The sequence below is a fragment of the Balaenoptera borealis genome, assembly GCF_965194805.1.
Source record: "Balaenoptera borealis genome assembly, chromosome: 11".
In the NCBI taxonomy this organism is placed as follows: domain Eukaryota; kingdom Metazoa; phylum Chordata; class Mammalia; order Artiodactyla; family Balaenopteridae; genus Balaenoptera; species Balaenoptera borealis.
This window is the reverse complement of record NC_138868.1, coordinates 44,001,758-44,029,059: the sequence shown is the minus strand read 5'-3', so window position 1 is coordinate 44,029,059 and position 27,302 is coordinate 44,001,758. Positions and strand designations below refer to the sequence as shown.

The 27,302-nt window shown below is 44.0% G+C and overlaps 1 protein-coding gene across 1 annotated transcript in view; it reads left to right on the top strand.

Moving 5' to 3' along the window:
- TEAD1 (TEA domain transcription factor 1) overlaps positions 1–27,302 on the top strand; it is a 264,328-nt gene that overhangs the window by 54,200 nt on the left and 182,826 nt on the right. The gene's annotated exons all lie outside the window — the stretch shown is intronic.

Genomic DNA, 27,302 nt, shown 5'->3' with positions numbered 1-27,302 from the left:
TGTAGAACTCGTGGAGCAAACTGATAGCCCTTCCCATCAGGAGTGACCTGGGCTAATTGGAAGGCTCTCACAGGACCGGTGGGGTAGAGGCAGTTTGGCAGGGCCAAGCAGGGGGTATTTGGGGGCATGAAGTAGCTGTGACCTGGCATAGGATGGCAGGCAGGCAGACAGTCATTTCAGCGGGAGAGAGCATCTGATACTCATCCCTTCGGGCTAGTCTTATAATAGTTGCAGATAAATAAGCTGCCTCCAGTATGTTCCCAGAATATCTCTGTCTGCAAAATGTCTTTGAGGGGATGTTTGACTTGCAAGCATGTGGTTGATAAAATAAATACATTTTGAAAATGTAAACCTCTGTATGAGAGGTTTTAGTCTCTTCTCTCCCCTGGGAAAAATAAGGCCCTTCTTGAACCTCTTTTCTTCCCTCAGTGTAGAATTCCTGCCATGCTTTATAAGAAGAAATATTTTTGGAATGTAGCACCTGCAGAAATATAAAGGGGCTGTGCCCAAACCATTGGGCGGTGGCTATGGTGTGGATGGGTCCTTGGTGGTTTGTGAAGAGATAGCAGCCCTGACACCTGCAAAGCATTTGAGGTGCTGGGCCAGGGTTGGAGGAGCTGGAATTCAGAGGCACTTAAATTGCTTTTAGCTGGATTTTGTGGGCAGGCAGCTGGATTGGGCCATTCTCTCTCGTATTAGAGAATCCTCACCATTCAGTCACACCTGGCTAGAACAGGACTTGGCACCTAGAAAAGTGCCTGGCATGGTGTAGGAACTTAATATATGGTTGTTGAGTGAGTGAATGACTGAAAAAATGAGTGAGTGAACAAATGAGATGCTTTTCTGGGCTTTGGAGATCTCGTTGGATGAGCGTGCCCCTGGCCCTTGCTTCTTGAGGGTAGTCTGTAGACCACCAGCAGCCTCACTTTGTTAGCATAGGATTCATTCAAGGATCTTATTAAAATGCAGGCTCTGATTTAGCGGAGCTGGGAGTTGGCCCAAGAATCTGCATTTTAACACGTTTCCAGATGATGCCAATAGTGCCAGCCCATAGGCTGTACTTTAAGTAGGGGTTCTATTAAGGTTCAGTCAGATCATCAGTGAGTCTTTTGTGAGTGCCTAGCAGCACTAGCGATTGTGGATAAAGGTGGAGGTCTTGGTCCTTGTCTCAAGAAAATGTAGTTATAGTGAAAAATCAAGACTCATCCTTAGAAGTCAGAGAAAAAGCAATCATTGTTATATATTCTGTGGTGTGAGAAGTGGTCAGAAGAAAGCTGAAGGAGTAAAGGGCCTCTTCATGGAGGTGATGGTTGAGCCACAATGTAGAATCATACGATCTTGGAATTAAAGTTTTCTACTTCCAGTGGAATAAGATCCCTGTAATTGCCCATGCAACTTCTGCTTGAATGCTCTCACAACAGGAATGTATCATCTTTTGCTTGTATAACACTTTATTGTTTACAAAGCAATCTCACAGGCTTTATCTTGAAATGTCAGTGGAACCTTGTGAGGTTGTATACATTTTACTGCCATTTTACAGATGTGGAAACTGAGGCCCCTAGAGATTGTGACTTGTCCAAGGCTGTATTCTTTCTGGTGATACTGCTGGGAACTGAACCTTTTGACTCCCAGTTGAATGTTCTTTTAACTGTACTCCATTTGGCTCTGATTTGGTGAGAGAGCAGAGAAGTAGATCCTAAAAGCTTGATTGAAGATTTGAACTTATAGAGAGCAAAATAGAGGTATTATGGATTCTGGAGCAGGGATGGCTTGAGCACTGTTGAAGGAATTGGAATACACAGATTTAGGAGAAGCTAACCCTGTACTGCATGGAGGCTTTTCCTACAGTGCATTCCCAAATAGTCTCAAAGCATTCTGGAGGCACAGCTCTTTTGATGGGGAGCTCACTACAACAAAGGGCTGTTTATTTCACTAACAGGCCATTCTCTTATATTGAACTCAGATAAGGTCTCCTGGAATCTTTACCCACTAATCCCAGTTCCTTTCCTGCTGAAGGCACAAGCCTAATTCCTCTTTTCATATGCTAGCCCATTTAGATATTTTCTTTTGAAAAATCTAAAGTAATTTTTCTTCCCAGGTTTGCAATATATGTCCATTATGAAACACTGAGAATATATGGAGAAGCAAAATATAGAGAAGCAGAAAGGAGAATTTAAAACTATCAGTAACTTCACCACTCATAGGTAATTAGTGTTGTGAGCTTCACACCATGTTGTCTTCCAGACCATTTTCAGTGCAGTTTTTTTTTTTAATTTATTTTATTTATTTATTTTTGGCTGCATTGGGTCTTTGTTGCTGCTCGCAGGCTTCCTCTAGCCGTGGAGAGCGGGGTCTACTCTTCATCGTGGTGTGCGGGCAGGCTTCTCCTTGCGGTGGCTTCTCTTGAGCCTAGAGGACAGGCTCTAGGTGTGCGGGCTTCAGCAGCTGTGGCACGTGGGCTCAGTAGTTGTGGTGCGCAGGCTCTAGAGTGCAGGCTCAGTAGTTGTGGCGCACGGGCTTAGTTGCTCTGCGGCAAGTGAGATCCTCCCAGACCAGGGCTCGAACCCGTGTCCCCTGCGTTGGCAGGCAGATTCTTAACCACTGCGCCACCAGGGAAGCCCCTTCAGTGCAGTTTTCGATGTGTGTATATGTTGTTGTTTTTACAAAATGAAATTTGTCTGTAGTATTTGTCTATAGTATTTTGTAATTTTCTTTTTCTCATAAATAGAATTTTCTTTTTATAACTTTCATGTCAGTAACTATGATATTGCAGTTGGTAACATTATTTCATAATGAGATAGGTAATTTATTCTGTTTCATTTTGCCTGTTCCCTCTCATTTTTTAAACCCCTGCTTTTGGGTTAATGTCAGTGCCTCTATGGTTTAGGTCAACTGTATCTCTGTTATCTATTCCTGGGAGTGGAATGGTAAAGCCCAAGACTAGTTTGAACATGACTGTCATGGCCCTGTGAATTGTTCATTCTCCAGCTTCATGATTCTCATTCCTATTAGGATGTGGCTTCACACTCCTGTCAGCGCTCTGAAACTCGCTCACCTTTGACCATTCATCCCTCTGTGGTTGCTGGGATCCAGATTTGAGATCTCACTTTTCTTACTGTGAATGCAGCAGTCTACTCAGGGCAGCCTGATACTGCATTAGCTTTTATAGGCGCCTCATCACACTGAGTCATTGAGCTCTTGGGCAACCCAGTCCCTTAAGACTTTCTCATGTGATCTTCTCTACCCTATACTTGTGAGTGTGTGTGTGTGTGTGTGTGCGTGCGTGTGGTTTTTTTTTTTTTTTAGCGAGGTGCATAACTTGACATTTATCCTTATTAAATTTCCACCTTGTTAAAGTCAGCCGGCCATCATATCCTTTGAGATAGTATCAGGAGCAGACTCTGTCATCCTTCAGTCACTGTCCCTTCCAACTCCCAGTCACTGGCAGATTCCAGCGTCAAATGATTCAGCAAATCCCAGCAGTCAGTTACGTCTCCATCCTCCTCACTGGATTGTGAGTTGTTTGGGGCCAAGACCATACCGTATTATTTCTCTTAAAAAACCCAATCCCTACTTCCATTTTTATTTTACATGACCTAGTGGATACCCAGAAAATGTTGCCATGTGGATATTTGCTTTAACTCCAGGATTGAAGGCATGGTGGTAGTGGTAGTGTCATAGTGATGACAAATATAGAGAAGTCAAGGCTGGGTCTCTGGGTGAGGAACTTACAGTGGGGTTGGACAGAATAAAAACTGAGTATCAGTTGTGGTAAAGATAAGTACAGACTTCTGGTGTTGCCCAAGGGTTGCCTGTTTTGCTTGAGTTCATTGTTGAGAAGAATCATTGATGTCTTCCAGGGAGGCAGGCAGTGGAGGGATTCCTCAGGGCACAGTAGGTGAATGCCTGAGGCCGTGAAAACCTGAGTTGGGAGGATATCTATCGATGGCAGGGGATGTGTTGTATGCTGTGAGAGCTGATGACAGGAAACCACCCACCCAACCTTTGAGAATTGGGTTGAGTAATGATCACAGAGAGTGTTCCTATCTGACTGTCCTACGAGATACAGAACAAAAGTTGGCTTCTTTTTCTCTTTTTATTTATTTATTTATCCCCCCCACCCCGCCCCGCCTTTTTTTTTCTTTTTGCCACACCTCGCAGCATGTGGGATCTTAGTTCCTTGACCAGGGATCGAACCTGTACCCCCCTGCAGTGGAAGGGCAGAGTCCTAACCACTGGACTGCCAGGGAACTCCCTCTTTTTATAGTCATTGAGCTTAAGGCTCACAAAGTTAAGACCTACTCACCATTGGTTACCCTTAGATGAGAGGCTGAACTGAGACCAGAACCCAGGAGCTCAGATTCTTCTCCCTTGGCCAGTCGTCATGGTGTGAAGGTGGCCTGGTGGCTTCTCCATTTACCCACTTTGGTGTCTGCCTTCGGCCCCATCAGCTTTCCTGAACCTCAGACCCCTCACCTGTGAAAGGAGTAATATCACCCCCCTTGCCTTTGTGGTGGTTGTGAAACACACGAGACGGTGCTGTGAGAAGTGAGCCCTGAGCGCTGGGCTTTGGACACAGCTGCTTCTAAGTAAAGACCTGCTGAGGTGGATGACAGTGAACTTGGCAGCATTTCTTAACCTCAAGAGAGTTAAGGGGCAGCAGCCTGAGGGTTCCAGCTCCCCCGGTGTGGCTGTGGTCTTTTGCAGGCATGAAGGCAGCTCTGGAGTGCTTCCCATCCCCAGCAGTTTCAGCTCTCCTGGTTGGGACAAAGTCCCTTGTTTACTAAAAGGAAAGCTTTCTTCCAGGAAGAGGGAGAGGTTCTTTAGGGGCTGGGTCCAGTCACAGGGAGTTTGAGCACCTCCAGTCCTCCAGCCCTGGTCTTCTTGGAAACTTCAGGGCTTCTTCATTGCGTGGGACCTTAGTTTTTGGTGCAGGGTGAGGTTGCAGGATTCTGGGGTAGACACTCAACTTACCTCTCCTGCTGCCTCCGGGTATGGTAGATACAGGTACAGATGCTGGTATCTGTCACACTCCCCTCAACTACAAGAAGGCTGGTTTATATTTGTATATAGATGCATGCCTACTTAAATAATGCACATATATGTGTGCATGTACATATATATGTAAACAAATGTGCATTCACCACTAGATATGCAGAAATACACAAACGCCCATTTTTTTAAAAAAAGAAAATGCAAGCTCTAAAATTATATTTGAGCTTGGTTTAGTCTTTCTTTTGTGTTGATTAAATGTTAATGTGCTGCAATTAATTTAGTAAAGGAAGTTCAAACAGGGAGATGGGAAGAAGATAACTACAGCTAATTGGCAAGAATTCGAGGCTATCCAGAAAAGTAATCTAACCATTAGAAGTTGAAATGTTTTAGGTATCTGGTTCAGGAGTTTTTTTGTTTTTGTTTTTTATTTTTCCCTTTTCCAGTTTAGAACTACTGATGGCTTCCCTTCCAAAGGATGGCCATCTTCTCTTTTCTTTATTGTTAGCCAGGATTCTCTTTCCCATTCCCTTCCTCCCAGTTCCTTTTTGGTTCATTCACTCTGAGTCTTGCTGAGTCAGCATTGGGGAAAGGGGGTTTTGCAGGAAGGATTAGAAAAGGGAGAGGAAGAAGAAGTAGCAAAAAAAATCTTCTCCTCCCACAGTGGTTCTCTGCCACTCTGGTCCCTGCCCCAGACCTGGGTAGCCATTGGGCAGAGATGGGGTTAACACGTTTGCCATTCCAGACATTTCCATGTATGTTAGCTCATCACTACCCTAGGAGAGAGCACATGAGGACACTGAGGCGTGGTGATGTTAAATGCATTGCCCTGGTACAGCGGCAGAGTGGTGGAGTGTGCATTCCAGCCCAGCCCTCCAAGTTAAGAGTCAGGCTCCCTGCTAAACTCTAGCTCCTCAGGCAGATCTTTGCCTGCCCTCCCTGGCTCCTAACCTGCTTTATATTTTTTGAGCACCTGCTACGTGCTATGCACTGTTTTGGATGTCAGCTGATGTATCTGCCTCTCACTGAACTGTGAGATCTTTGAGGGTGGGGCGCGTGTTCATTACTCATCTTTATCTCTCCAGCACAGTGTCTGGCCCAAAGTTGGCCACATGCCTGTTTAAGGCTAATTGAACAAATGCTTGTATGTTTTTTCTGACAGCCATCTAAATTTTGAGCAATCCAGATACCCACCACTTCTGTGTCTCAGCCTTGCAGAAGTAGCATATAGTAGGCCATGCTTTATCTAGACATCTAGAGAAGGGGATAAGGCAGTCCCTCAAGCACTGCATCAGTATGTGTGAATTGTGAACAAAATCTCCTTTAAAATGTTAATATGATTATGGTATTTCTTTACTCTGGCAAAGTTCTTTCAGATTTCTGTCTGTGAGTCTACACGTAATATCCTGAAATTCCAAACGCATCCTTTTTCTTCCTCTCATTTACTATTTCTGTTCAAAACCGGAATATGTGAACATGTTTACAGCCTATTAAGACCAAAGAGATTTTTTTTTTCCTAGACTTTTTGTTTGTTTGTTTGTTTTGGTGCCACTGCCCCACCTAGAACAAACTTTTCAGGAAGCACAGGTTTGCATGGAAGCAATGTATCTCAAAATAAAAATGAATTCAATTTAAAGAAGGAATATGGAATTGAAAATTTTATTTGTATTTAGGATTCTAGATATTTTGTTGAATTCAACTAGTTGTAAAGTGGGATAGACATGATCACCTCTCTTCTTTTGAAGATAGAATTTATCAATGATTGTTCTTAAAACTAAAAAAACTCTATGAAAATTCACTGTATTCTAAGTTTCAGATGAAGGTATAATCCTCAAAGCTTATTGAATGGTGCTTGAACATATTAATTAAATAGAGAATTTTTATCAAATTTGATGGTCATGTGGAATGTGATGGGCTCCAGCTGGAACCTTGGTTTTTGATTCTTACCCATTCACAAAGTAATATCATACGTAAAGTGGGGTGGGGAGGGAAGCAGGAAATGTTTCCTTGAGATAGACAGCCAGATGAAGCTTTTGCTTCTCTTTTATTTTATTTTTTGTTTTTTAATCTTTTGGCTGTGCCGTGCGGCCTGCGGGATCCCAGTTCCCCGACCAGGGATCGGACCCGCGCCCCCTGCATTGTCAGGGTGGAAGTCCCCTGCTTCTCTTTTAAATGAGTTGTTATGCATGAGAATGTATTTTCTTTTTAAAATTTACCCATAATTTTCTTATAAGATTTTTTAAAGCCTTTAAAAACAGTTGGACAAAATTATAAACACCATTTTTTATTATTTTGTGAGAAATAGTCTGCTTCTTCAGAAGCAAAAATGCTGTCAGAACATGTGTGTATATATATTGGGTTGGCCGAAAAGAAGTTCGTTCGGTTTTAAGTAAAAATAGACACACTTTTCATCTCCACCAAGAACTGTATTGAACAACGTATTCACTAACAAAACGAACTTTTTGGCCAAACATATATATATATATATATATATATATATATATATATATATATATATATGATGTGGTCAATAATATTTTAGGGGACTTTAAAAATATTTAAGTGTTGGACAATCCACCCGTGCCTGGGCCAGAAGCCTGCTTGTTCTGTAGACAGCTAAGTGGAGTAGAATTAGAATCTTACTTTTGAGAGCTACATAAAAGTCCTGTTTCAGCTCCCTTGTTTATAGATGAGGAAACTGAGGCCCAGGTTGGAAAAAAAAAAAAGAATTACCAAAGGTTATACTCTTGTTCTGTCTTATCTTACCCAGCAACAGTTAAGGGTCAGATTGTGTGCTGACACATCTCTGTCTCCATAATTCACATGTTTTATAATAAGTATGGTTTGACTAAATAAATGGAAGACTAAGCAAAGAAAAAAAGAAGTAGTAATCAAGATCTCCATATAAAAATGTCCTCTGAGTGTCAGCTCCTCTATTTTAGGTCCTCAAATATCCTTTACCTATGATTTTTTGTGAATGGGTAAGAACAAAACCTAAGGTTCATGTGTGAACTTTGCTTACTGATTGAGGGTTTCCAGAAACCCACAGGCAGGTGTATCTCTTACCTTGATAATCTTTCCTTGTCATCTCAGCATGACCTGTTTGGATCTGTAACTCAAATGTGTGCGTGTGCCCTAAAGTCTACTCAAGTCATGCTGGAAGTCATTTGTACTCTTCAGTTGGGTCCTGTATGCTCTGCATGGTGGGGTTCCAGTGTGGATGACACTCGCTTGTCTCTCAGCATCACTCTTATAGTTTGCCCAGTAATTGGAGGAGGAGGGGGGAAGGAAACACACTTTGCCCAGTAGCAAATCCAAAAATTTGTTCTCCTATGCAAAACACGCACCAAGAGTAGACTTGGAGGTGTATACAGCAGAACAGCTTTAGGGGTGATGATGTAATTTATATGGCAGAAAAACGTACAAGAGGAAATTCAGTACAGGTACCAGCTGCCTTAAAGAACGGACTAGGCAAAGAACAGCAGTTACTGCCCCCGCCTTCTGAGCTGACGCCTCAGTATCGATAAAGATTTACCAGCCTTTAAAGAATGTTTTCTAATTTTAGCCCGAAGAACAGGTGCCTGACAAATTGATCAAACTGCAGTTTAAACTTTTGTTCCTGCAAAGAGGAAAATACTCCCTTGACTTCAAGAGAATTTGAAGAGGTGATGTGTTTAAGCCCCTGTGCTGCGCCTGGCACCTGGGTCTCTGCCTGGGTATTGGAAGGTGGGCGTGGAGCTCTAACTTTGGTGGGGAGGGGTGTAGATTCTGGAAATCAGCTGTTCACAAAGAACATCCCCTCTGTTTAATAGAGGAGGTAGATGGGGCAGTGGGAACCTGTCTGGCAATCTTCTGTGGTTGGAGATCCCCCACCCTTTTTTTTTCAGTTTCAAGTTAGAAAATCTTTGGGTTTTCTGTGAGTTACAGTCGTCCATTGGTATCTGCAGGAGTTGGTTCCAGGAGCCCCCATAGATACCAGAATCTGTGGATGCTCAAGTCCCTTATGTAAAATGACTTAGTCCAGTCAGCCCTCCACATCAGTGGGTTCTATATCCGAGGGATATGGAGGGCAGATGTATTAGCTTGCCTTGTTAACCACTCCTTAAGACAACCCTGCGTGTAAGCTTTGAAAATCAGAGCAGTAGTCTAGCCTCTCCTTTTCCCAGCAATTAATTAATTGACTCAGTACTTATTAAAGGTGATATTTGTTGAGTCAGGTCCTGTGGACGCATCCAAGCAAGATAAGGGTGCAGCCTTCCCGGAGCTTGACACCGGCTGGATAGACCTGTTGACGGGCTCTGGTACAAGGGCCTGGTACTATGGGAGCATGTGGCAGGCCCCCCAAGACTGGACTTGGGTATCCAAGAAGGCTCCCTGGAGGAAGTAATATCCTTGCTGAGAGGGGAAGAGTCTTGGAACGATACATGCAGCATCTCTGTGCAGTGGTGAGTGTTCCAGCACTGAGGGCTATGTTTGGATTGCACTCTAGGTATACTTTGACTTGGTCTGACTTCTTTGCTTTGTGGTCCTTTTTTATCTGTCTAATTATCTATCTACCTATTTATCTATAATTTTAATTATGGTAAAATGTACAGAACATAAATTTACTATTTTAACCATTTTTAAGTATAGAGTTCAGTGGCATTTAAGTACAGTCACATTATTTTGCTACCATTATCACTATCCATCTCCAGAACTGTCCTCATTTTGGAAAACAAACTCTGTGCCCATTAAACAATAACTCCCCATTCCTTTCTCCCCTCAGCCCCTGGCAACCACCATCCTGCTTTCTGTCTCAATGAGAATGATTATCCTAGGGACCTCATATACAATGAATCATACTGTATTTGTCCTTTTGTGACCCACTTATTTCACTTAGCATAATGTCCTCAAGGTTTATCCTTGTTGTGGTTTTCCTTCCTTTTTTGAGGACGCATACTTTTCAAGGCCCCATTTTATTTTAACCCCAAGCATGTGTGAAATATTCACCCACCAACACATGAATTAGTTCTCTAGTCCCTTTACTGAGGAGTCATTCATGCATTTGTCCGGCCACCCATCCATCCGTCTTCCCTCCCTCCTTCCTTGATTACATGTTACCTGCCAGACATTGGGCTAGTGACTAGAGATACAAAGAATACCTCTATCTACTCCCCACCCCAAACTTGTATTCTCTGAGGAAGAAAGACTCAAACAATTACTGAGCAGTATCAGTGAAACGGTAATTGTGTGTTTAAAGTTCCATGAGATAGAGGAAACACAGCAAATCTGCATGAGAGCCAGGGAAGGCTTTGCTGAAGAGGTAGCACTTGAGGTGGCCTCTGTGTGGCAGCCTTAGAGGTGGCTAAGGGGAGGAAGGACGTTTCAGAAAAGAGGACCAGCAGAGCAGTGGCTGGGAGACTTGGCTATACAGACAGGCAGTCTAGTTGGGTAATTATCAATTTAAACTCTGAGGTCAGACTGTTTAGATCTTGGCCTTGAGGATCCATGAGCCAGGCGGGAAATTTACTTTCTTTTTCGGTGTCTTAGTTTCCTTGTTTCTAAATGGGAATAATGATAGTACTTTTCTCATAGTGTTGTTATGAGAGTTAAATGCATTGACAGATAAAGTGCTTAGAATAGGGCCAGGTACAGAATATACACTCTGTAAGTATTAGCTGTTATTGTTACTGAAATGTTTAGAGGAACATTAAGTCCTTAGGTCTACCTAAAGTAGGCTATAATCTGTGCATTGTGTTTGCATTTGAAGGTTGCAGCTAGACCTTGGAGTTTGGTTGGGTGGATCCTAGTGGTAAAGAGGATTCAAGTATCCACAAATGTCTGACCTCTAAGCTTTCTTGTATTCAGATGCTTGAATACCTCAATTTGTACCTGAGTTTCCTTAAATTTTCTTAAAGAAAGTCGGAATAATTTCTTAAAAATTACAAAAACAATGGAACATAAAAAAGTGTAAAATAAAAACCTGTAATGTCACCCTCCTAACAGAGTAACTGTTTCCTTTTTATTTTCACTTTATTTCTGTAGAAATATGCATAAAACTAGAGTTGTAATTACATATATATATATATACACGTAATTTTATATATATACACATATACACACAATTTTGTATTTTGCTATTTATTTATGTATCTCTCTGCCTGCCGGCCTATCTATCTATCTGCCGGTCTATCTACTTTTTTAGCCGTGCTGCGCGGCATGCGGGATCTTAGTTCTCCCCAACCAGGGATCGAACCCGTGCCTCCTGCAGTGGAAGCGTGGAGTCCTAACCACCGGACCGCCAGGGAATTCCCCTGTATTTTGCTTTTTAAAATGAATATTCTTTGAGAAACTTTCCCTCATGGTTCAGTCTGTTTTTAAAAATTTTTCTTGTAAAAGAATGCACAGTTTCCTTTGCATTCATGTACTGTAGTTTTCATAGTCATTCTGCTATTCATGGTATTATACATGATTCTGCAATGTAGATATTTGTGCTCCTTATTTTTTTCTACCCTGGGATTTTCTCTTTTTGATAAATTTCTAGGGTTAAGGTTACTAGATCGAAGAATTTCACCCTTTTGAGGCGCTTCGTAAGTATAGCCATTTGGATCTTCACATCCCCAACATCACTAGCATAGTTCCTGTGTCATGTTCACTACAGATGTTCTTATTGTCTTTTAAGGTTTGCTGATTAGGAGATTTAAAATAACACCTTAAACTTGCTTGAATTTGCCATTCTTTCCCCCTCCTAGTGAAGATGCGTATTTTGTCATATGCTTATTCTCCCGTGAGACTTGTTCATTCATTTCCTTTTCTGGTTGTGTTCATGGTATTTTCCAGTGCAAATGTGAATAGTTAATTCACTGTAAATATAAGCTTTGTGTTGAAAAAAAAATTCAGGTGCAGGAATCACAACTCTTTCCCTGCCCTGCAGTAGTGAGGCTCTCATCCGTGCCACTGCATTTCTGGAGAGGGAGAAAGAGACACCAGTGCTTGCCATGTGCCAGCTCTGCTGGGATCATGGTGGCCAAGAGTCTGGACTCTCCACTGGCCTTGCTTTTCAGCTGCTTTTTATTGTGAGCAGAAAAATAGAGCGGCTGTCCATTATCTCGGCTCTAACAGTGTGCTCACTTCATTTACAGGGTCTCTCCTACTCCTCGTGTCCCATACACACACACCTGGCACAGAGCCAGCATACAGTAGGCAATTTGTTTTCATGTGTCATAGATCAGGGGTTGGAATGGACCTTCCTTGACATTCTTCTGCCCACTCTAGTCCCCTGCACAGCATCCCTGCTCAACTGTTCCTTGATTACCTCCGGCGATGGGAGGTTCATTGTCTCACAAAGACAGACCTTGGGCTCAAGGTGAGATAGATCTGGGTTTGAATTTCTGTTTGACCAGTGGATAAAAGACTTACTGTTTCTAAACCTTATTTGCTTCATTATCTGAATAATGGATATTGTAATATTACATCTCTACCTAATATAGATGCGATGAGGATTAGAAGAAATAATAAAAATCAAGTCTAGATCCCTGTTCCTCACACACAGCAGTGTTGAATAAATGTTAGCTGTGAATATTATCTCCACTTACTACTACAAGGCATTTCCTTAAACTTTTACCATTACATCTGATTTTAAGAATCAAAAATATTTTTTGTATCCGTTAATTAGAATTTTGCTGAATTGGCAAAGAAGCTGCAGCACCCACAGTGACTTGGAGTTTGGAGTATATTCTTCCGTCATGGAGGTGTTGGATAGGCATTGTCTTTGAGCTGATTCCAGCTTGGGCCATGATCCCAGCTGCTGGACTGGACAGTGCCGTAATGCATCCAGGTTGACCCCTTCTTGGTTTTCAGAGTCTGATTTTACAGACCCCTTGTTTGTCTTTCTTCCCTTTCCTGGCTGGTGTTCCTGCCCTGGCATCCCCAGTAGAGGATGGACAAAAACATTTAGAGGAAACGAAACTCTCTTCCACTTATTAGTTACCTGTTCTCTTCCGCAGAAAATAGCGTAGTAAAGGGAGGGCTACGGTAGAGGTCATGCTTCCAAGTGCATAGTCATATGCCCAGCCCCAAATGTTGCTTTGGTATTATAGAGTGAGCCAGTACCAGGGTGGTCGGGGCATAAGTTAGGCTGTACTGACTCTTCTTTTTCCTAGACTTCAGCATTTCAGTATTCTTGCTTTAGCTTGCTGAGACTATCATTGACTCTCTGAGAGCTCCTCAAAGTCTCATGTGATTTAAGCAGATAGCTTTTACCCTCGGGGAACCAATGTCACTGGTGTTCGTACTAGGTCCACGACTCTTAGGATTGTGATGTTCGTCTTTGTCTAACCCAGCTCACTGTGCCCTGTAGAGAATAACTTGGTGGGAACTGCCCCCCACCCCACCTCCACAGCCGGCGTCTCGGGAAGTTCTTCCCATTAAGTGTCCATTTCAATTTTAAAAATAAAATATTAGGGAATCTAATGAATTTCAGAAACAGCGCTGATGTGTTGGTGATAATGATTTTAAGCAGTGGTCTCTGAGGAGCTGGTTGGAGGGGACGATTAACAAAATTTAAAAAGCAAATCCCGGGTTATAGGTTATGTGCGGAGAGGGGTGATGTTTAAGGTATTTTAACAGACAGTACGGACATGGACCCAATGGAAGACACTGGAGGCCCCCAGGTGTGCCAGGCACTTACATGCACTTGTTGGATACTGAGAAGATTGGGGGCACTGGAAGAGGGGTGGGAGCTAAGGGGGACAGGCGTTCAGTGGGCTTGGGCCACTGACTCTTTCCAGTTCGTATGGAAGTATTTCAGTATTTGAAACAAGCAGAGTGGCTGTACAAGTGAGGCACTGATGGGGGGCTGGCAGTGTGAGGGGGTGGGAGCAGCACCTGAATCACCTTTGACAGGTGTTCAGAGGTGTTAGATCCATTCCTTGCTTGCCTTCCTTTATCTCAGTGCTTAGGGGACGTTTGTGGTGCTGGCCCTGTTGACCTCTTGGTAGGCGCTCGGAACGTGTCACATTAGACTTTAGGGTTCTCTGTTTGGAAAGCACTGAGACACATTGCTTTAATAAGAAAACACTACACGTGGCAGGCACCGTCCCTGTCTTCATGGGGTTCCCAATCTTCACCAGTGGCTTCAAGTTCTTCCTGCCCCTGGACTCTAGGAATTTGTTCGTAGGAAATCATTACAAGGATGTTTGCCATACAGTGAAAAGCTGGGCAAAAGCTAAATGTCCAGCCATGGGGAAATAGTCAAATAATGGTATATCCATGACATGGAATACTGTACCTCTTAAAATTCATGAATACAAAGGATATTTCAGGACTTAGGAAAATGCTGAATGTAAAATGTTAGGTGGACAATAAAAGAACCCCAGACTATAGGGAATAATAATAATAATGTTACTAGTACAAGGATATACATCAAAATGCATTGTTAGCACTGACTATTGTTTGGTGGAGGGCTGTGGGTAAAGTTAATTTTCTCCTATGTATGTTTCTGAATGTTCCACTGTTTTGGTCATCTGTGGGTATTAACTCTATAATTAGAAGCGTTCCATAAATATTATATTCCTTAAATCCAGTTTAGAGTTTAAAAATTTATTTGTATAATCAGCGACCGAGTATATTGAATGTAAACTTGGAGAAACACTTTTGGAGGTTGTGTTTATCGCCTGTAAAGGAAGCTGCTGACTTGGTGGAATAAAAATAAGAGCCTAGGTCAGCCTCCCGATGCGGGGGCCCCAGCTCCCCCGGCTTCCAGACTGCAAGGGTTCCAAGAGGCCCTAATGCGCTTGTTGAAAGGCTCTCCTTGGCTTCTTATTAATGTCCCTCGCTGAGCCGTGCTCTGCTCTGCTGGCTAACCTTGTCAGAAGGTTACCCGTGGCTCTCCAGGTCTCAGCTAATTTTAAACCCAGTGTGCCGGCCAGTGCAGTGGCGTGGCATTGCGCTGCGGGGAAACGAACACTCCCTGGAAGACACGGCTGGGGAAAGATGAGCCGAGTCCCTGGGTTTTTCTCCTCCTCCTGTAAGTGACCAGGCACGCTGAACAAGCAAAGAGAGCTGGGATAATAATGAGAGCTTTTATGGTAAAAATCAGGATTATTAAAGATCTTTTAGCAGTGGCAATCAATGCTGGTTGATAATTGCACGGTGTGATGTGTCCTGCATGAGCTGTGTGAATTCTGACCGCCCGAGCAGGAGCGAGCTGGATGAGGTCCTCTCTTCCCGGAACTAGACTCTGACTGTTTTTAAAGCAGAATGAAACTGCCTCTCATTTCACTATTTATTTGGTGTTCTTCTAAATTTGTAGAGCTCAAACTCTGCTGGTAGTACGTTCCTTTTCTGAAGTTTTTACTGATTTGATTGGGAGAGAGCTAGTATTTCTTAAAAGCTAAAAAATAAAACACACAGAATCTGCCTGTCTGCATGTCTATTAGCTGCTGTTGGCTGCCACTAAGATTGTCATTTTAAGTACCTCCTTTTTTTAAGCGTTTGCAATAGATAGAGTCCTGTTTAGATTACTGCTGTGCCATATAATACTTGTAACCCTGATATTTTAACATGAAACATAAATCAATAACTGCAAAATAACATGACATGGGGGAACCTTTCTCCATCAAAATTAACTTAAAAACAACCAACCAACCAACCAACCACAGAATCCTTTTTTTCCCCCCTTTTGGATTTTTTTTTTTTTTTTTTAATCTTCTTTCTCTTTTAACACCTTCAGGCTGGGAATCTAAGGTGCCTATTAGAGTTAGCTGTCTTCCCCTGCCAGGGCATTCACAGCGTCTCTCACATGTAAGAGATTACAACGGGAAACTTCACCCACCCGGTTCACTGCCTGGTCTGGGGTTTACCTGCCCAGCTGGAAGAAGGGCATCTTTCCTAATAGCTGGGTCTCTATCTACTCTCTTATAAAACAGTTGCGAGGAGCCAATTAAAAAGGCATAGTGTGTGGAGTAAACCAAGATGAAAGCACAATGGATGGAGATTCAATAACCTGCTAACTCCCTGTAGTGATTGAAGTTAACTTTGTTTGAAGTACCCAGGCTGGGTCAGACCACATCAAGCCAGCAGTGTTCCTGCAAGAGGATAGCACAGGAGTGAACTGTGATTTTATTTTAGGGAAAAAAAGTACATAAATGCTTTTTATTGGCCTTTTCTGTTTTGAAGGTCTGTCCCTCCTTCACTAGGCCTGATTAGCTCTGTCATGTTTGGATTTAATTTTGAGAAAATTACAGCTGAGTAATATCAGGAATTTGTTGAATGGGAATACTTGTTGAAATTTTCATTGACCCAAATCTGACTTTTATAAATAGTATTAAATAAGCAAACTTAAAAAAAAACCAAACAAACCCATCCCCCTCTTGCCTTAAAATAATGTTTTTAAAAGCACATTCAACATACTTAAATATAATATGTAAGCTACTCTGGATTGGATGCTAAATGAATGACTTATTCCAGGGGCTGTAGTGGTGATGTTAGGAGTATACTTACGAATTTAAAGTACATTTTGTAAAACCCAGTTCCTCTTCCACACAGACTCCAATGTCCGCTTTTCTTCTCCTGGTTTTCTCTTTCTCACCTTTCCCCTCCTGCACTTGGCCTGCACGCCTGCCTGGTGTAGGCCCGCTGTTATTTTTGTGGTAACCTGACACTTTGGCCAGCAATTGCAGCCCCCAGGTCCCTGGGGGGTGAACTTGCTGTGAGCTGAAAAGGCAGGCTCCCGATCTGATCTCCCAGGTAGAGCAGCTGCTGCAGCAGGGCTGGGGGATGCCACAGACTGGGGAGGAGGGGTGTGTGTCACCAGTTCAGCCCTCGGATTGTGGCTTGTCAGGCAACAGGCCCTACCTTGAGGTGGGGGGCCAGTAGAGGCCAGCTAGTCAGGGGTTTTGGAGACTGGAGGAAGGTTTTAAGCTACTGCCTTTTTTTCATTTCATTCTGTGGGTCTGGTCTAGAGTATGCCTGAGGCTGTCTTTGTGATTCCTTAAGCAAGGATGAGTTTCTTAATAGTCACGAAGATTGTATTAATATTTTATGTTAAACTAAAGCGAACAATTTTATCAAGCTGTGGTAGGGACGAGGTACAGAAATGAATGGGACAGAGCCCCTGTCTTCTGAAAATCTGCAGTATAGCAGGAATGACAGATATGTAAGCAGTAAGTATTATTATAGTTGTGTACGTTCATTCAGCAATTATTTGAGGACCTGCAGTTGTGTCAGGCACAGTTCTAAGACGTGTGCACACATACCCACTGATCTGTAAGCATACAGATTAAGTAATGTATATAACGGCTGCCGAGGATTGAGACATCTGTACTCACATGGATCATCTCGTTTAATCTTTCAACAGGTATATAATGTTAATTCTCACTTTGCTTTGTACCTGCGCACGCACGCACACACACACAACACCCTGAGACACAGCTAACAAGTGGAGAACTCAATTAAAACCTCTGGGATTCTAAAATCTTACGTACTCTTTATATACACATATTTTTAACTGTTTGGCCATATAGACTCTCCAGATGCACAGTGTCCTCCCTGGAATTGTAGGGGTGCCCACAAAGGAAAGCATTTAGCAAACATTTTTGGAGTTCCAACAATTCATCTGATAGTGGGAGATGTTAAACACAGGAATGCCAAGGGACTTACCGATCAGCTGGAAACAGTATCTTAAGAGAAATTACAGTGAAGCCTACCAAGTATGGTGTTGGAAGTTTGCTTGAGGTGCTATGAGGACATGGAAGTGACTTCTCCTAGTGGAGGAATCTGCCAAGGCTTCCCAGAGGAGAGGTTGGTGGCTTTGGTCTTGAAAGGACCAGTAGACATTCGTTAGATGGAATTGCTGGTGAGAGAAGCAGCTGAGCAGAGGGGCCCAGGTGGCTGAGGGGGTGAAGTAGGCAGCCTGCTGTGCCTGGGCACCTTGGAGTGGTCTCTGGCTGGAATGTGGGGGACTACACAGGTGCCTGAGAAGCAGGCTGGGGGCAGGTGGTCAAGGCCATGGGTGTCCTGTTACGCAGTTAGGTCCTGGAGGGTGTGGGCCTCTGCTGAAAGATTTAAAGTGAGCATAGGATAAAAGTCATATTTGCATTTTGGGAAAACTCTGGCTGAAGAATAGCACAGGAGAAGCTGGCTAAAAATACATGAGCTGGGGATTCTGATTCAGTACCTCTGGCATCAGGGCTGAGATCTGTATTTTTAAGAAGCCATCTATGTACTTCCAGGGTCGGGAACCTGGCAGAACTAGGTTGTTGGTAGTGGTGGGGTGGTGTTTGGGGACATAGGGGACAGCCCAGCTCAGAGAGGTGTGAAGAGGTCCTGCCTGTGAGACGGGAGGAAAGTTAGTGGGGGTGGAGAGGAGTGGATGGGATGCAGTTGAGAGATGAGGGGCCGAGTGGACATTCTTGGTGACGAGTTGCGCGGGAAGGGATGGGAGAAGCCTGAGATGATGGCCCTCCTTTGGGTGCTGATTCAGCCAGGTTCTCTGAGGAGCAGAATCCCTCAGAGGGAGCTGAGGGATTGGGTTCCCTCACCCAGGGCCTGGAAAATCCTTTTTGCATTTTCTTGGGTGCTTTTAGAGACAGATCCTTAATACAGAAAAGTGACTTTGAAGGTGTCAGTGCCCGGTATGCCAGGTCTGTGTGTCTGTGAGGGTTTGGGTTTGTTTGCTTTGTCTTTGGGCCTTTTGGACTCTCAAGTCTCGCCCTGTAAGTAAAGTCCTCATTAGTCGTTTGGACTGAGCAGGCATCAACACCGTGAATGTCCGAGAGGGGGAGGGCTTTAGCGGCAGTTCATAGGTGTAATTGGAAATGGTGTAATTGTAATTGGAAATGCATTTTGATGAGAGAGAGGAGTTCCTTGTTCCTCTACCAGGGTTAGCAGAATCTGCAGGAGGAAGAGATCCTGGAAGGAAATACATATCTCTCCCCTTTATTATTATTTTTTTTCTAAAGAGACTCCTCCTTTGTGCGTGTGTGCGTGTGCTGGGGAGGTGTAGAAATATTGATTGAATCAAGCTGTGGCCTTTTGCCTTTTTTGCTTGATACAACTGCCTCATTTGCTGGGGTGGGGCGTGTTGGGGATGAGGAGGGAGGAGTCCGGTGGTGGGTGTCATGGCCAGAGTCAGCTTTCCTTCAGAGCACCTTGGGCCTCGCAGAAGTGAAGCAGATGTTTCGCCTGAATTTCAGAATTGGGTGCCTCAGCTTTTCTGTCCATTCCTCTCTTTGCCTGGGGTTCTTTTTAATATAATTTAACTTTATTTTATTTTTGGCTGAGTTGGGTCTTCGTTGTTGCTCACGAGCTTTCTCTAGTTGCAGCGAGCGGGGGCTACAGTTCGTTGCGGTGCGCGGACTTCTCATTGTGGTGGCTTCTCTTTGTTGTGTAGCACGAGCTGTAGGCGCTCGGGCTTCAGTAGTTGTGGCACGTGGGCTCCATAGTTGTGGCTTGTGGGCTCTAGAGCACAGGCTCAGTAGTTGTGGTGCACGGGCTTAGTTGCTCCGCGGCATGTGGGATCTTCCCGGACCAGGGCTTGAACCCGTGTCCCCTGAATTGGCAGGCGGATTCTTAACCCCTGCGCCACCAGGGAAGGCCTGCCTGGGATTCTTGCCCCACTACATGCCCTGATGCGCTTATGTACTGCTTAGAGCTGGTGTTGTGCACACAGTAGGTGCTCAAGTAATATTTGTTAATTTGAATGACTGGTGCATTGTCTAAAGGAGAACAATACTTATTCTGCCTCAGCCAGTTTCCTGCCAGGATTCTTTCTCTGGCTGAAGTTGCAGTGGGTATAAAACAAGGACCAGTTTTCCATTTGGAGGGCAGGGATGGGGGCGAGGGTGAGGCTTTAATTGGCCCCTGAATTTGCATCCCTCTCAGTGTAAGACCAGTTTTGCAGCTGCTCCATCCCTGTATCATCATTAAATGGCAGATGTGTTTCTCATTGGAGAGGTGGGGACTCAGTTGTATCAGTGACCCTGGGAACGGGTAGACATTTGTGAACAAGCAGTGTCATACATTTTTGGTTTGTTGATACACTTGCTCACATTGCCATTTGCACGTTGGCCATGTGCACACATGTGTCACTGTGTAAGCATAGCAGTCTAGTCCCCACGTTGGGTTCAGGATGACCGCGCTATCAGCGAGGGACCAGGGAAATACGTGGAACCCTCCACGACCAAGTCTGAGAGCATTTATTGGAAGAGCTGAGTGACTGGGCACCAAGCGGAGTGAATCCTGTGGTTCTAGGCTGTTTAAACAAGCACACCTGTATAAACGGTCATTGTCTTTTCATGCATTAGAAGGCCTTTATAAATTTGGAACGATTAAGCGATGAGCCACATTGTAACACTTGAATTTATCTAGAGAACTCTTTTGGTCTTGGACCACACTGAAAATGCTTTTGATTAAACAATTTGGATTCCAAATTTATAAAATTGCCGGTTCTTCATCCTTTATCCCCCCAAATACACACATACACTAACACACACACCCCCCTTTAGGAGTTGCTTGCATACTCCTGATATTGCTGGCGTTTTCTTGTTGCCTTTGAATGAAACAACCCAAACTTTTTGTTGCTGTGTGTGTGGCCCCTTGTGGTCTGGCTCAGTTTACCTTTTGTTTTCTTGCTTTGTCTTTTCTTCACCACATCACCTCCACAGATACCCTTCTCTGCACAGGCCTCCCTGAGCTTTCTCATAATTGGCCCCGTAAGTCCTACTCAGACTTCAAGACCAGCCTAAGCATCACCTCCCATGAGGCCCTTGTTGACCTGAGAGACAGAATCAGCTCCTATTTCTGCACTCCAACGGCACTTAGTTCATTCCTCTTTTGACATATTATATTCATGCACTTGTTCATTCATTTATTCACCCGTGGGTTCATTATTTTAGGCACCCTTTGGGTCATTATTTTTGGGGAGCATTGACTGTGTGCCAGACCTTCATTAAATGCCAAGGACAGGAAAATGACTAAAGGCATGGACCTAAGCCTTAAAGCTCTCACAAACCCACAGGGTTGACAGCCACAGAGACAGATCATTCCTGTGCAGTGAGTGACAGGGTTCGTTTGTCCTGGGGAGCGAAGGTGCTTTCTGCAGGAACATGGCGGGAGTGGCTTCCCAGCGAGTGGCTTGAAGTCTTGAAGGATAATTAACCTACTTTTCTGTCTCCCTGCTGGAAGGGTGCTCCTTGAGGGCAGGGAGGGGAGCATGTTTATTTCCTCTCTCTAGTGCCTGGCACATGGGTGGGGAGACATGGGGTGGGGGGTTTCAATAAATCTTTTATCATATTGAATTGAAACAGATAATAAAAAGAAAACAGAAATCATTTCCCCTTCGTGATTCTGCCCTGTCCTGTTTCAGAATGAATTTAAGGCAGCTTGCAAGGCTGTAAAAGAGCACAAATTAAAAAGCAGGGAAAGAACGAAGAAAAAGAAGAGGATTGAGGTAGGGACCTAAAGTGGGTTTGGGAATGAAACCAAACTTGCCGACGATATAACCACCATGCTTTCTCCGAGGGGCCTGCCAGTGGGGCTTATAGTGCTCTTTGGCAGCGAGTGAGGAAGGCTAGTTGGGTGAACACGAGGTGAAAAACACGTGGTGTTTTGTTGGTTATCGAACTTTCCATTGGGACCTTTGTAAAGAGCAATCTGTGTAATGTGATGAAGGACATACTCAACTTCTTGGAGTACATCCAGTGACTAATTCATGGGATGTTTCTGGGTATGCTGATGGTATCACGTAAAAGCATAATTCAATAAAAGCAGTTTATCCAGAGCCCCTGGAATACACTTTCTCTAAGATAACTGTGGAATCACTCTGGGACTGGAACAGATATTTCTACCTGCTGTTCTGTCTGTCCCTCTTTTACCCAGTGTCCTAATGCTACATGCCACTGCCCTTGGTCCTAGAGGTCACATAAGCTCTGTTTCTGCTCCCAAGGAGTTTTATGATCATGTGTTGGGACTCAGAAAATACTCATGTATGATATGGGATCAGTATCTCTATGATCAGACGCATTAGAAATGGGTATTTAAAGTAAGATGGGCCAGACCAACACTCACACAAAAATGTAAACATATGATTTTTGATGGTTGAGAGGATGGAAAGGAACAAAATTTGTCGTCGTGCATTGTGTTCTTGGTTACCCTAAGTTGGCAGGAAAGAGGAGTTTTTTCCTTCTGGGCATGTTGGAGCCTAAATTTTGGATTCTCTGATGGGGTGATGATGATAGTCACATGGATCCCTTGGGTCTTTAGAGAGCATTTGAATGCCACTGTACCCAGTTGAAGACCCTGAGCAGAGCTTGGACCTCACAGTTCAGCACTTTCAAATGCCATCTTGTTCCAGTTTTCCTTGTCGATTGGCTTATGACCCAAGCAGAAGTCAGCTCTGGATTTACCTGTTGCTGCTTTCCCCCAGCATGCTGTGTAATAATCCAGGGTAGATGGAGGCATGGCCAGAATGGGAGAAGCATCCTAAATCGTAGAAACTGGAGAAGGCAGGCCAGGACCGTTTCTCTGTGTAGAGTGGAGAAGGCCACTCCTAATGCAGCAGAATTAGGATTCCACATCAGCCAAAGGAGCTGCATCCGGACAGGTCAGCTGCTGGGACTTGGAGTCAGTCCAGAGCCAACATATCATTAAGTTGGCCGGCAATGAGCTGTGTAACGAGTGAGTCTCCACCAGCTTTTGTAAGAAGGATGACGCCCCAGGCATGACCTACAGACTTGCCACCTAGGGAACAGCACCTTGATTGCATGAGGCCCATTTTGGCATTCCTTCTGGCCTGGGGCTGAGATGGACTCTTTTGAAATGCTTGTCTTAGGGTCTGACCAAACGTAGCATATGTGTTTATCTGATGTGTTGGTAGCTTTTAAAATATGAACTGTCAGGATGTCCCTGGTGGTCCAGTAGTTAAGAATCCGCGCTTCTACTCTAGGGGGCACAGCTTTGATCCCTGGTCGGGGAACTAAGATCCCACGTGCCGCACGGTGTGGCCAAAAATAAAAAATAAAAAAAGTAAGTAAAACTGGGGCTTCCCCGGTGGCGCAGTGGTTAGGAATCTGCCTGCCAGTGCAGGGGACACGGGTTCAAGCCCTGGTCCGGGAGGATCCCACATGCCGCGGAGCAGCTAAGCCCGTGTGCCACAACTACTGAGCCCGCGCTCTAGAGCCCATGAGCCACAACTATGCGCCTGAGTGCCACAACTACTGAAGCCCGCGCGCCTAGAGCCCGTGCTCCGCAAAAAGAGAAGCCACCGCAATGAGAAGCCCGCGCACTGCAACGAAGAGTGGGCCCCGCTTGCCGCAACTGGGGAGAGCCTGCGTGCAGCAACGAAGACAGCCAAAAATAAATAAATTTTTTAAAAAGTAAAATAAAATATGAACTGTCTACTTTTGATTTTTAATTTGTACTCATTTAAAATGCTGAGGCATCATGATAGTCTGATGGTGAATCTCACCAACTAAGAAAGTAACATTACCCATGACTTAGTGACTAAGGAGTATTCTTTTCCTGGTATTTGTTTTCTTTGTTTAAGCATTAGGATTGGTGAGTCTAGTTGAAATGTGTGTTCACTCTACAGACCTTTTGGAATGGAGGAGTTAGTTTGGGGGGTTTTCTTTGACTGTTATTCCTGGGAAAGGGCTTAGGAATTTTCCTTTTGAAATGCTACTTACTGCTAACTCTTGTGGCATTTTTTTCTTTTTTCCCTCTTAGAGCATTAAAGAAGCTTCTGTTTCTGGCTTTGAAACGTGTTTCCCAAGGTTAAACAACCCGCCTTCCAGGGATCCATGACTTGGGCTACAGGTCATGTCATCCAGCTCATGCTCCCCTTACAGGTGCAAGTCTTCTCTTGGAATGGTCAGATGGCATAGATTGCCTGGACCTGAGTGTATGGCCTTGTCTTTCTGAAGGAGCCCAGTGATGAAGGAGAGCAGTGATTAAGCTTGCCTGGTGGTGGTGAAGAGGAAAGGAAGAGACAGGAATTTCTGTTCTTAATGGCTAACACGTTCATTAAGGGGATGGGGAAGGTGATTCCCTCAAAGGCTGGTAATACAGAACCGCATAGCATGAAATCAGTCAAAGCCTTTCTCGAGCTGTCACCTGGGCAAGTACTTGGAGCTGATGGAGTGGAGAATTAATCAGGGAATCCCAGGAGGGTAATGCTAAGACCTCTGATGGGGTGCTCAGCATCGGGGTCTTGGTGAAGAGGTATTGGCTTGTTGATGGATCCTGTTGATATAGAAGTGATTTTCGAAAATGAGAAGGAGTAATTATCTGCTCCTTCCTGCTGAAATTAGAGGGAACCTATTGGCAATTGGAGCGTATGACACTAAGGCTCCCTGGCTGATACTGACTACACGGCAGACGTTCCATCTCTCTGGAGACTGCCTTCAAAATCGGGCTGCCGATCCTCACCTGTATTTCTCAGGCCACTTGTTAGCAAGTTTGGCTAGTGTCTGAAATGGTAGGAAAATAACAGCTCTCCCCATTTACATATGCAAAAGCGATGAACCGTCATTAGTGTCTGACATTCCTCCCAAGTACCCAGGGAGGTGAGTCAGTATCATAACTATTCATTAGGAATTAATTAGACTGTGCTGCATGGTGTCAGTTGTGGACAGAGCTGAGAATTCAGCACTGCCTACATTCTCTCCCTTTGGAATCCAGCCTCCAGCTCGCTGTCTAGTGAGGATGTAGTTTCAGTCCGGTATTCCCATGGAATGTGCATTCTATCTGGAGCAACGACTATTAAGCATATATGACTTCGGTCAACTTATTTAGGCCTCTGGACCTTATAAGGTAGGAATAATACCCAGTGCGGGCAGTGCAGTTATTAAATACGATCCTGTAGGTCAGCAGTCCCCAACCTTTTCGGCATCAGGGACTGGTTTCGCGGAAGACAGTTTTTCCACGGACCGGGGTGTGGGGCGGGGTGTGGGGCGGTGATGGTTCAGGCGGTAATGTGAGCGATGGGGAGCGGCAGATGAAGCTTTGTTCTCTTGCCTGCTGCTCACCTCCTGCTGTGCGGCCCGGTTCCTAACAGGCTGTGGACTGGTCCTGGTATGCGGCCCAGGGGTTGGGGACCCCTGTCCTAGAAGACCCAAACCATATTTGTCCCTTTAACACAAAGGGCTCTTGGTTGTCTGTAATCGTGATTAATAAGAAGTTGAATCAGACAGCTAACTCTTGGTTATCCAAACTGTGCTTGGCATAAGTCTGTCCTCTTAACATCTTCCTGATTTGCTGATTTCCTTTGGGGCTCTTATTATTCATTAGAACCTTGGCCAGAGTCAGGGTGAGGAATGGGAAAGGAGCTGAAACTCTGACCCTTCTCATGGAAAGCTTGGGTGATAAGTTCAGTCATCTTGTTATCAAAGAATGTTCAGTTCACATCATTTGGTTGTTGGTTCATTTTTTCTTTCTTTGAATATTTATTATGCCAAGTACTGTGCTAGCACAGGGGATACCTATGGTGACTGTAGTAGTCCTTGCCCTCGAGGACATTGGGATGTGGATGGAGGGAGTGATAACAAACCAACTTAGTCTAAGTTCTCTTATAGGTAGTCTTTGGAAACACAGGCGATGAATGATGAAGTTGGTTTCCTTCAGTGTTAACGGTGGAAACTGAGGCACATGGCGGATACTGTGTGGTCCAGGGTTACTCGGGTAGAGGCAGAGTCCTAACTTCCAGTCCGCCTCTTTTCTCGTTTCCTCACAGCGTATGAAGATATTGGCTAAAATAAACTTTATGGATTTTTTTTTTAGATCCTCACGTTCAGTGACATTTCCCTAATCATGAGGGTTAGTTAAAACTAATCCTTTTATTTAAGAGCTCTTAAATCACCACTAAGTGGGTGAGATGCTTACATTGTGAGAGACCCACAGGAATTAAGATGAAGGGAGCAGCGCTTCCTGTGTCCTGTGTCTTACCCCTTGTGCATACGTCCCTTGGATAGAGTTGGTGTCAGAAGCACCTGCATTGATCATCTAACCTCCTTCTTCCCCTAGACTTTTAAATCAAAATATGTGCTGGTTGAATACTGTATGTACGTGTGTGTGTGTGTATGTGTGTGTGTGTGTATATACACACACACACACACACATACATATATGTATAATGTTCATCATATAAGATGTCATTCCAGTGTGCTCATGTTACCTGTCTTGAAATGTAAATGGGTAATCCTGAAAGAATGATTCATTTAGGGAGCTGGCTATTAGCAGGAATGTTTGGGTCACTGGTAACATTTCTTTTTGGAGTTTATTCCAGCATGGCTGGGAAGAGTTTCAGGAAAAAAGGAGGTTTTAGAAAAGTGTTAATGATGGAAACTGAGGCACATGGGGGCTACATGATATATAGTACATTTTCAACCAACAACATTTTCCCTTCTCTCTTTTGTTTTAGGCATTCGTTTAGATTTAGGGTTATTCCCTTCAACGAAACTTCCCAGAAGAATATGAAAACTATTGATCGTGTGCATTAGAAGTGCAGGCGTTTGTTACCAATTTAAATTTTCCATTTAGACATCTGAAGACCTTAAGGAAGAGGATCCTTTAAACTTATTTCCCAAGGGGAACCATTAGGGAAGCTCCTTCATTTCTTTACCATCCCATTATCAGTAGGTGTTTGGTCATCACAAGGTCCATACCACTGTCTAGAGATGATGGACTTGAAAACGTCATCTGTTCATGGTTTTTCAGATGATTAGAGCACCTTCATTCATTATCTCACTAAATCTTTATGGAAACTCCATGGGGTAGAGTCCCTCCACTACTTAATGATTTTTCTGCACTGGGATTGCATTTAATTTATTATTTTCATTTTATAAATTAAAACCTGAGCCTCTAGAGATTACCTAATTTAGTCTGGGCTGCGTGGCTAATGGGTGAGACAGGTTTGGAATCCAGATCAGTTTGAATCTTAATACCATACCCGCCCCCCACCCCCACCACCCCCCTTGCCCCACAATACTACGTTCTTCATTTACTGAAGTAAGTAAAAGTTGGCTCCCTTGCTCAAAGGATGTATGAGGAGGTGAGGACATCAACTCTGCAGGCACAGATACTCTATGCGTATATCACTTGATTAGATCTTATTGTTGGTAATAAGCAGGTGCTTGTTATTGTACATTCAGAAGCCAGGTAGAATGGGTGGTAGTTAACTAATTCCACATGTTTTTAGGATGCTCCTAATGTGTGGCTGATTCTCTCAGAGCCACTAGATACAAGGACGGTTTCCAGGATGAGGTGGATTTTGAGCTGGGCTGGAAGGGAACTGAGGGATGGAATTTGGTATCCAGTACGGGGAGCTTTTCTCAGCC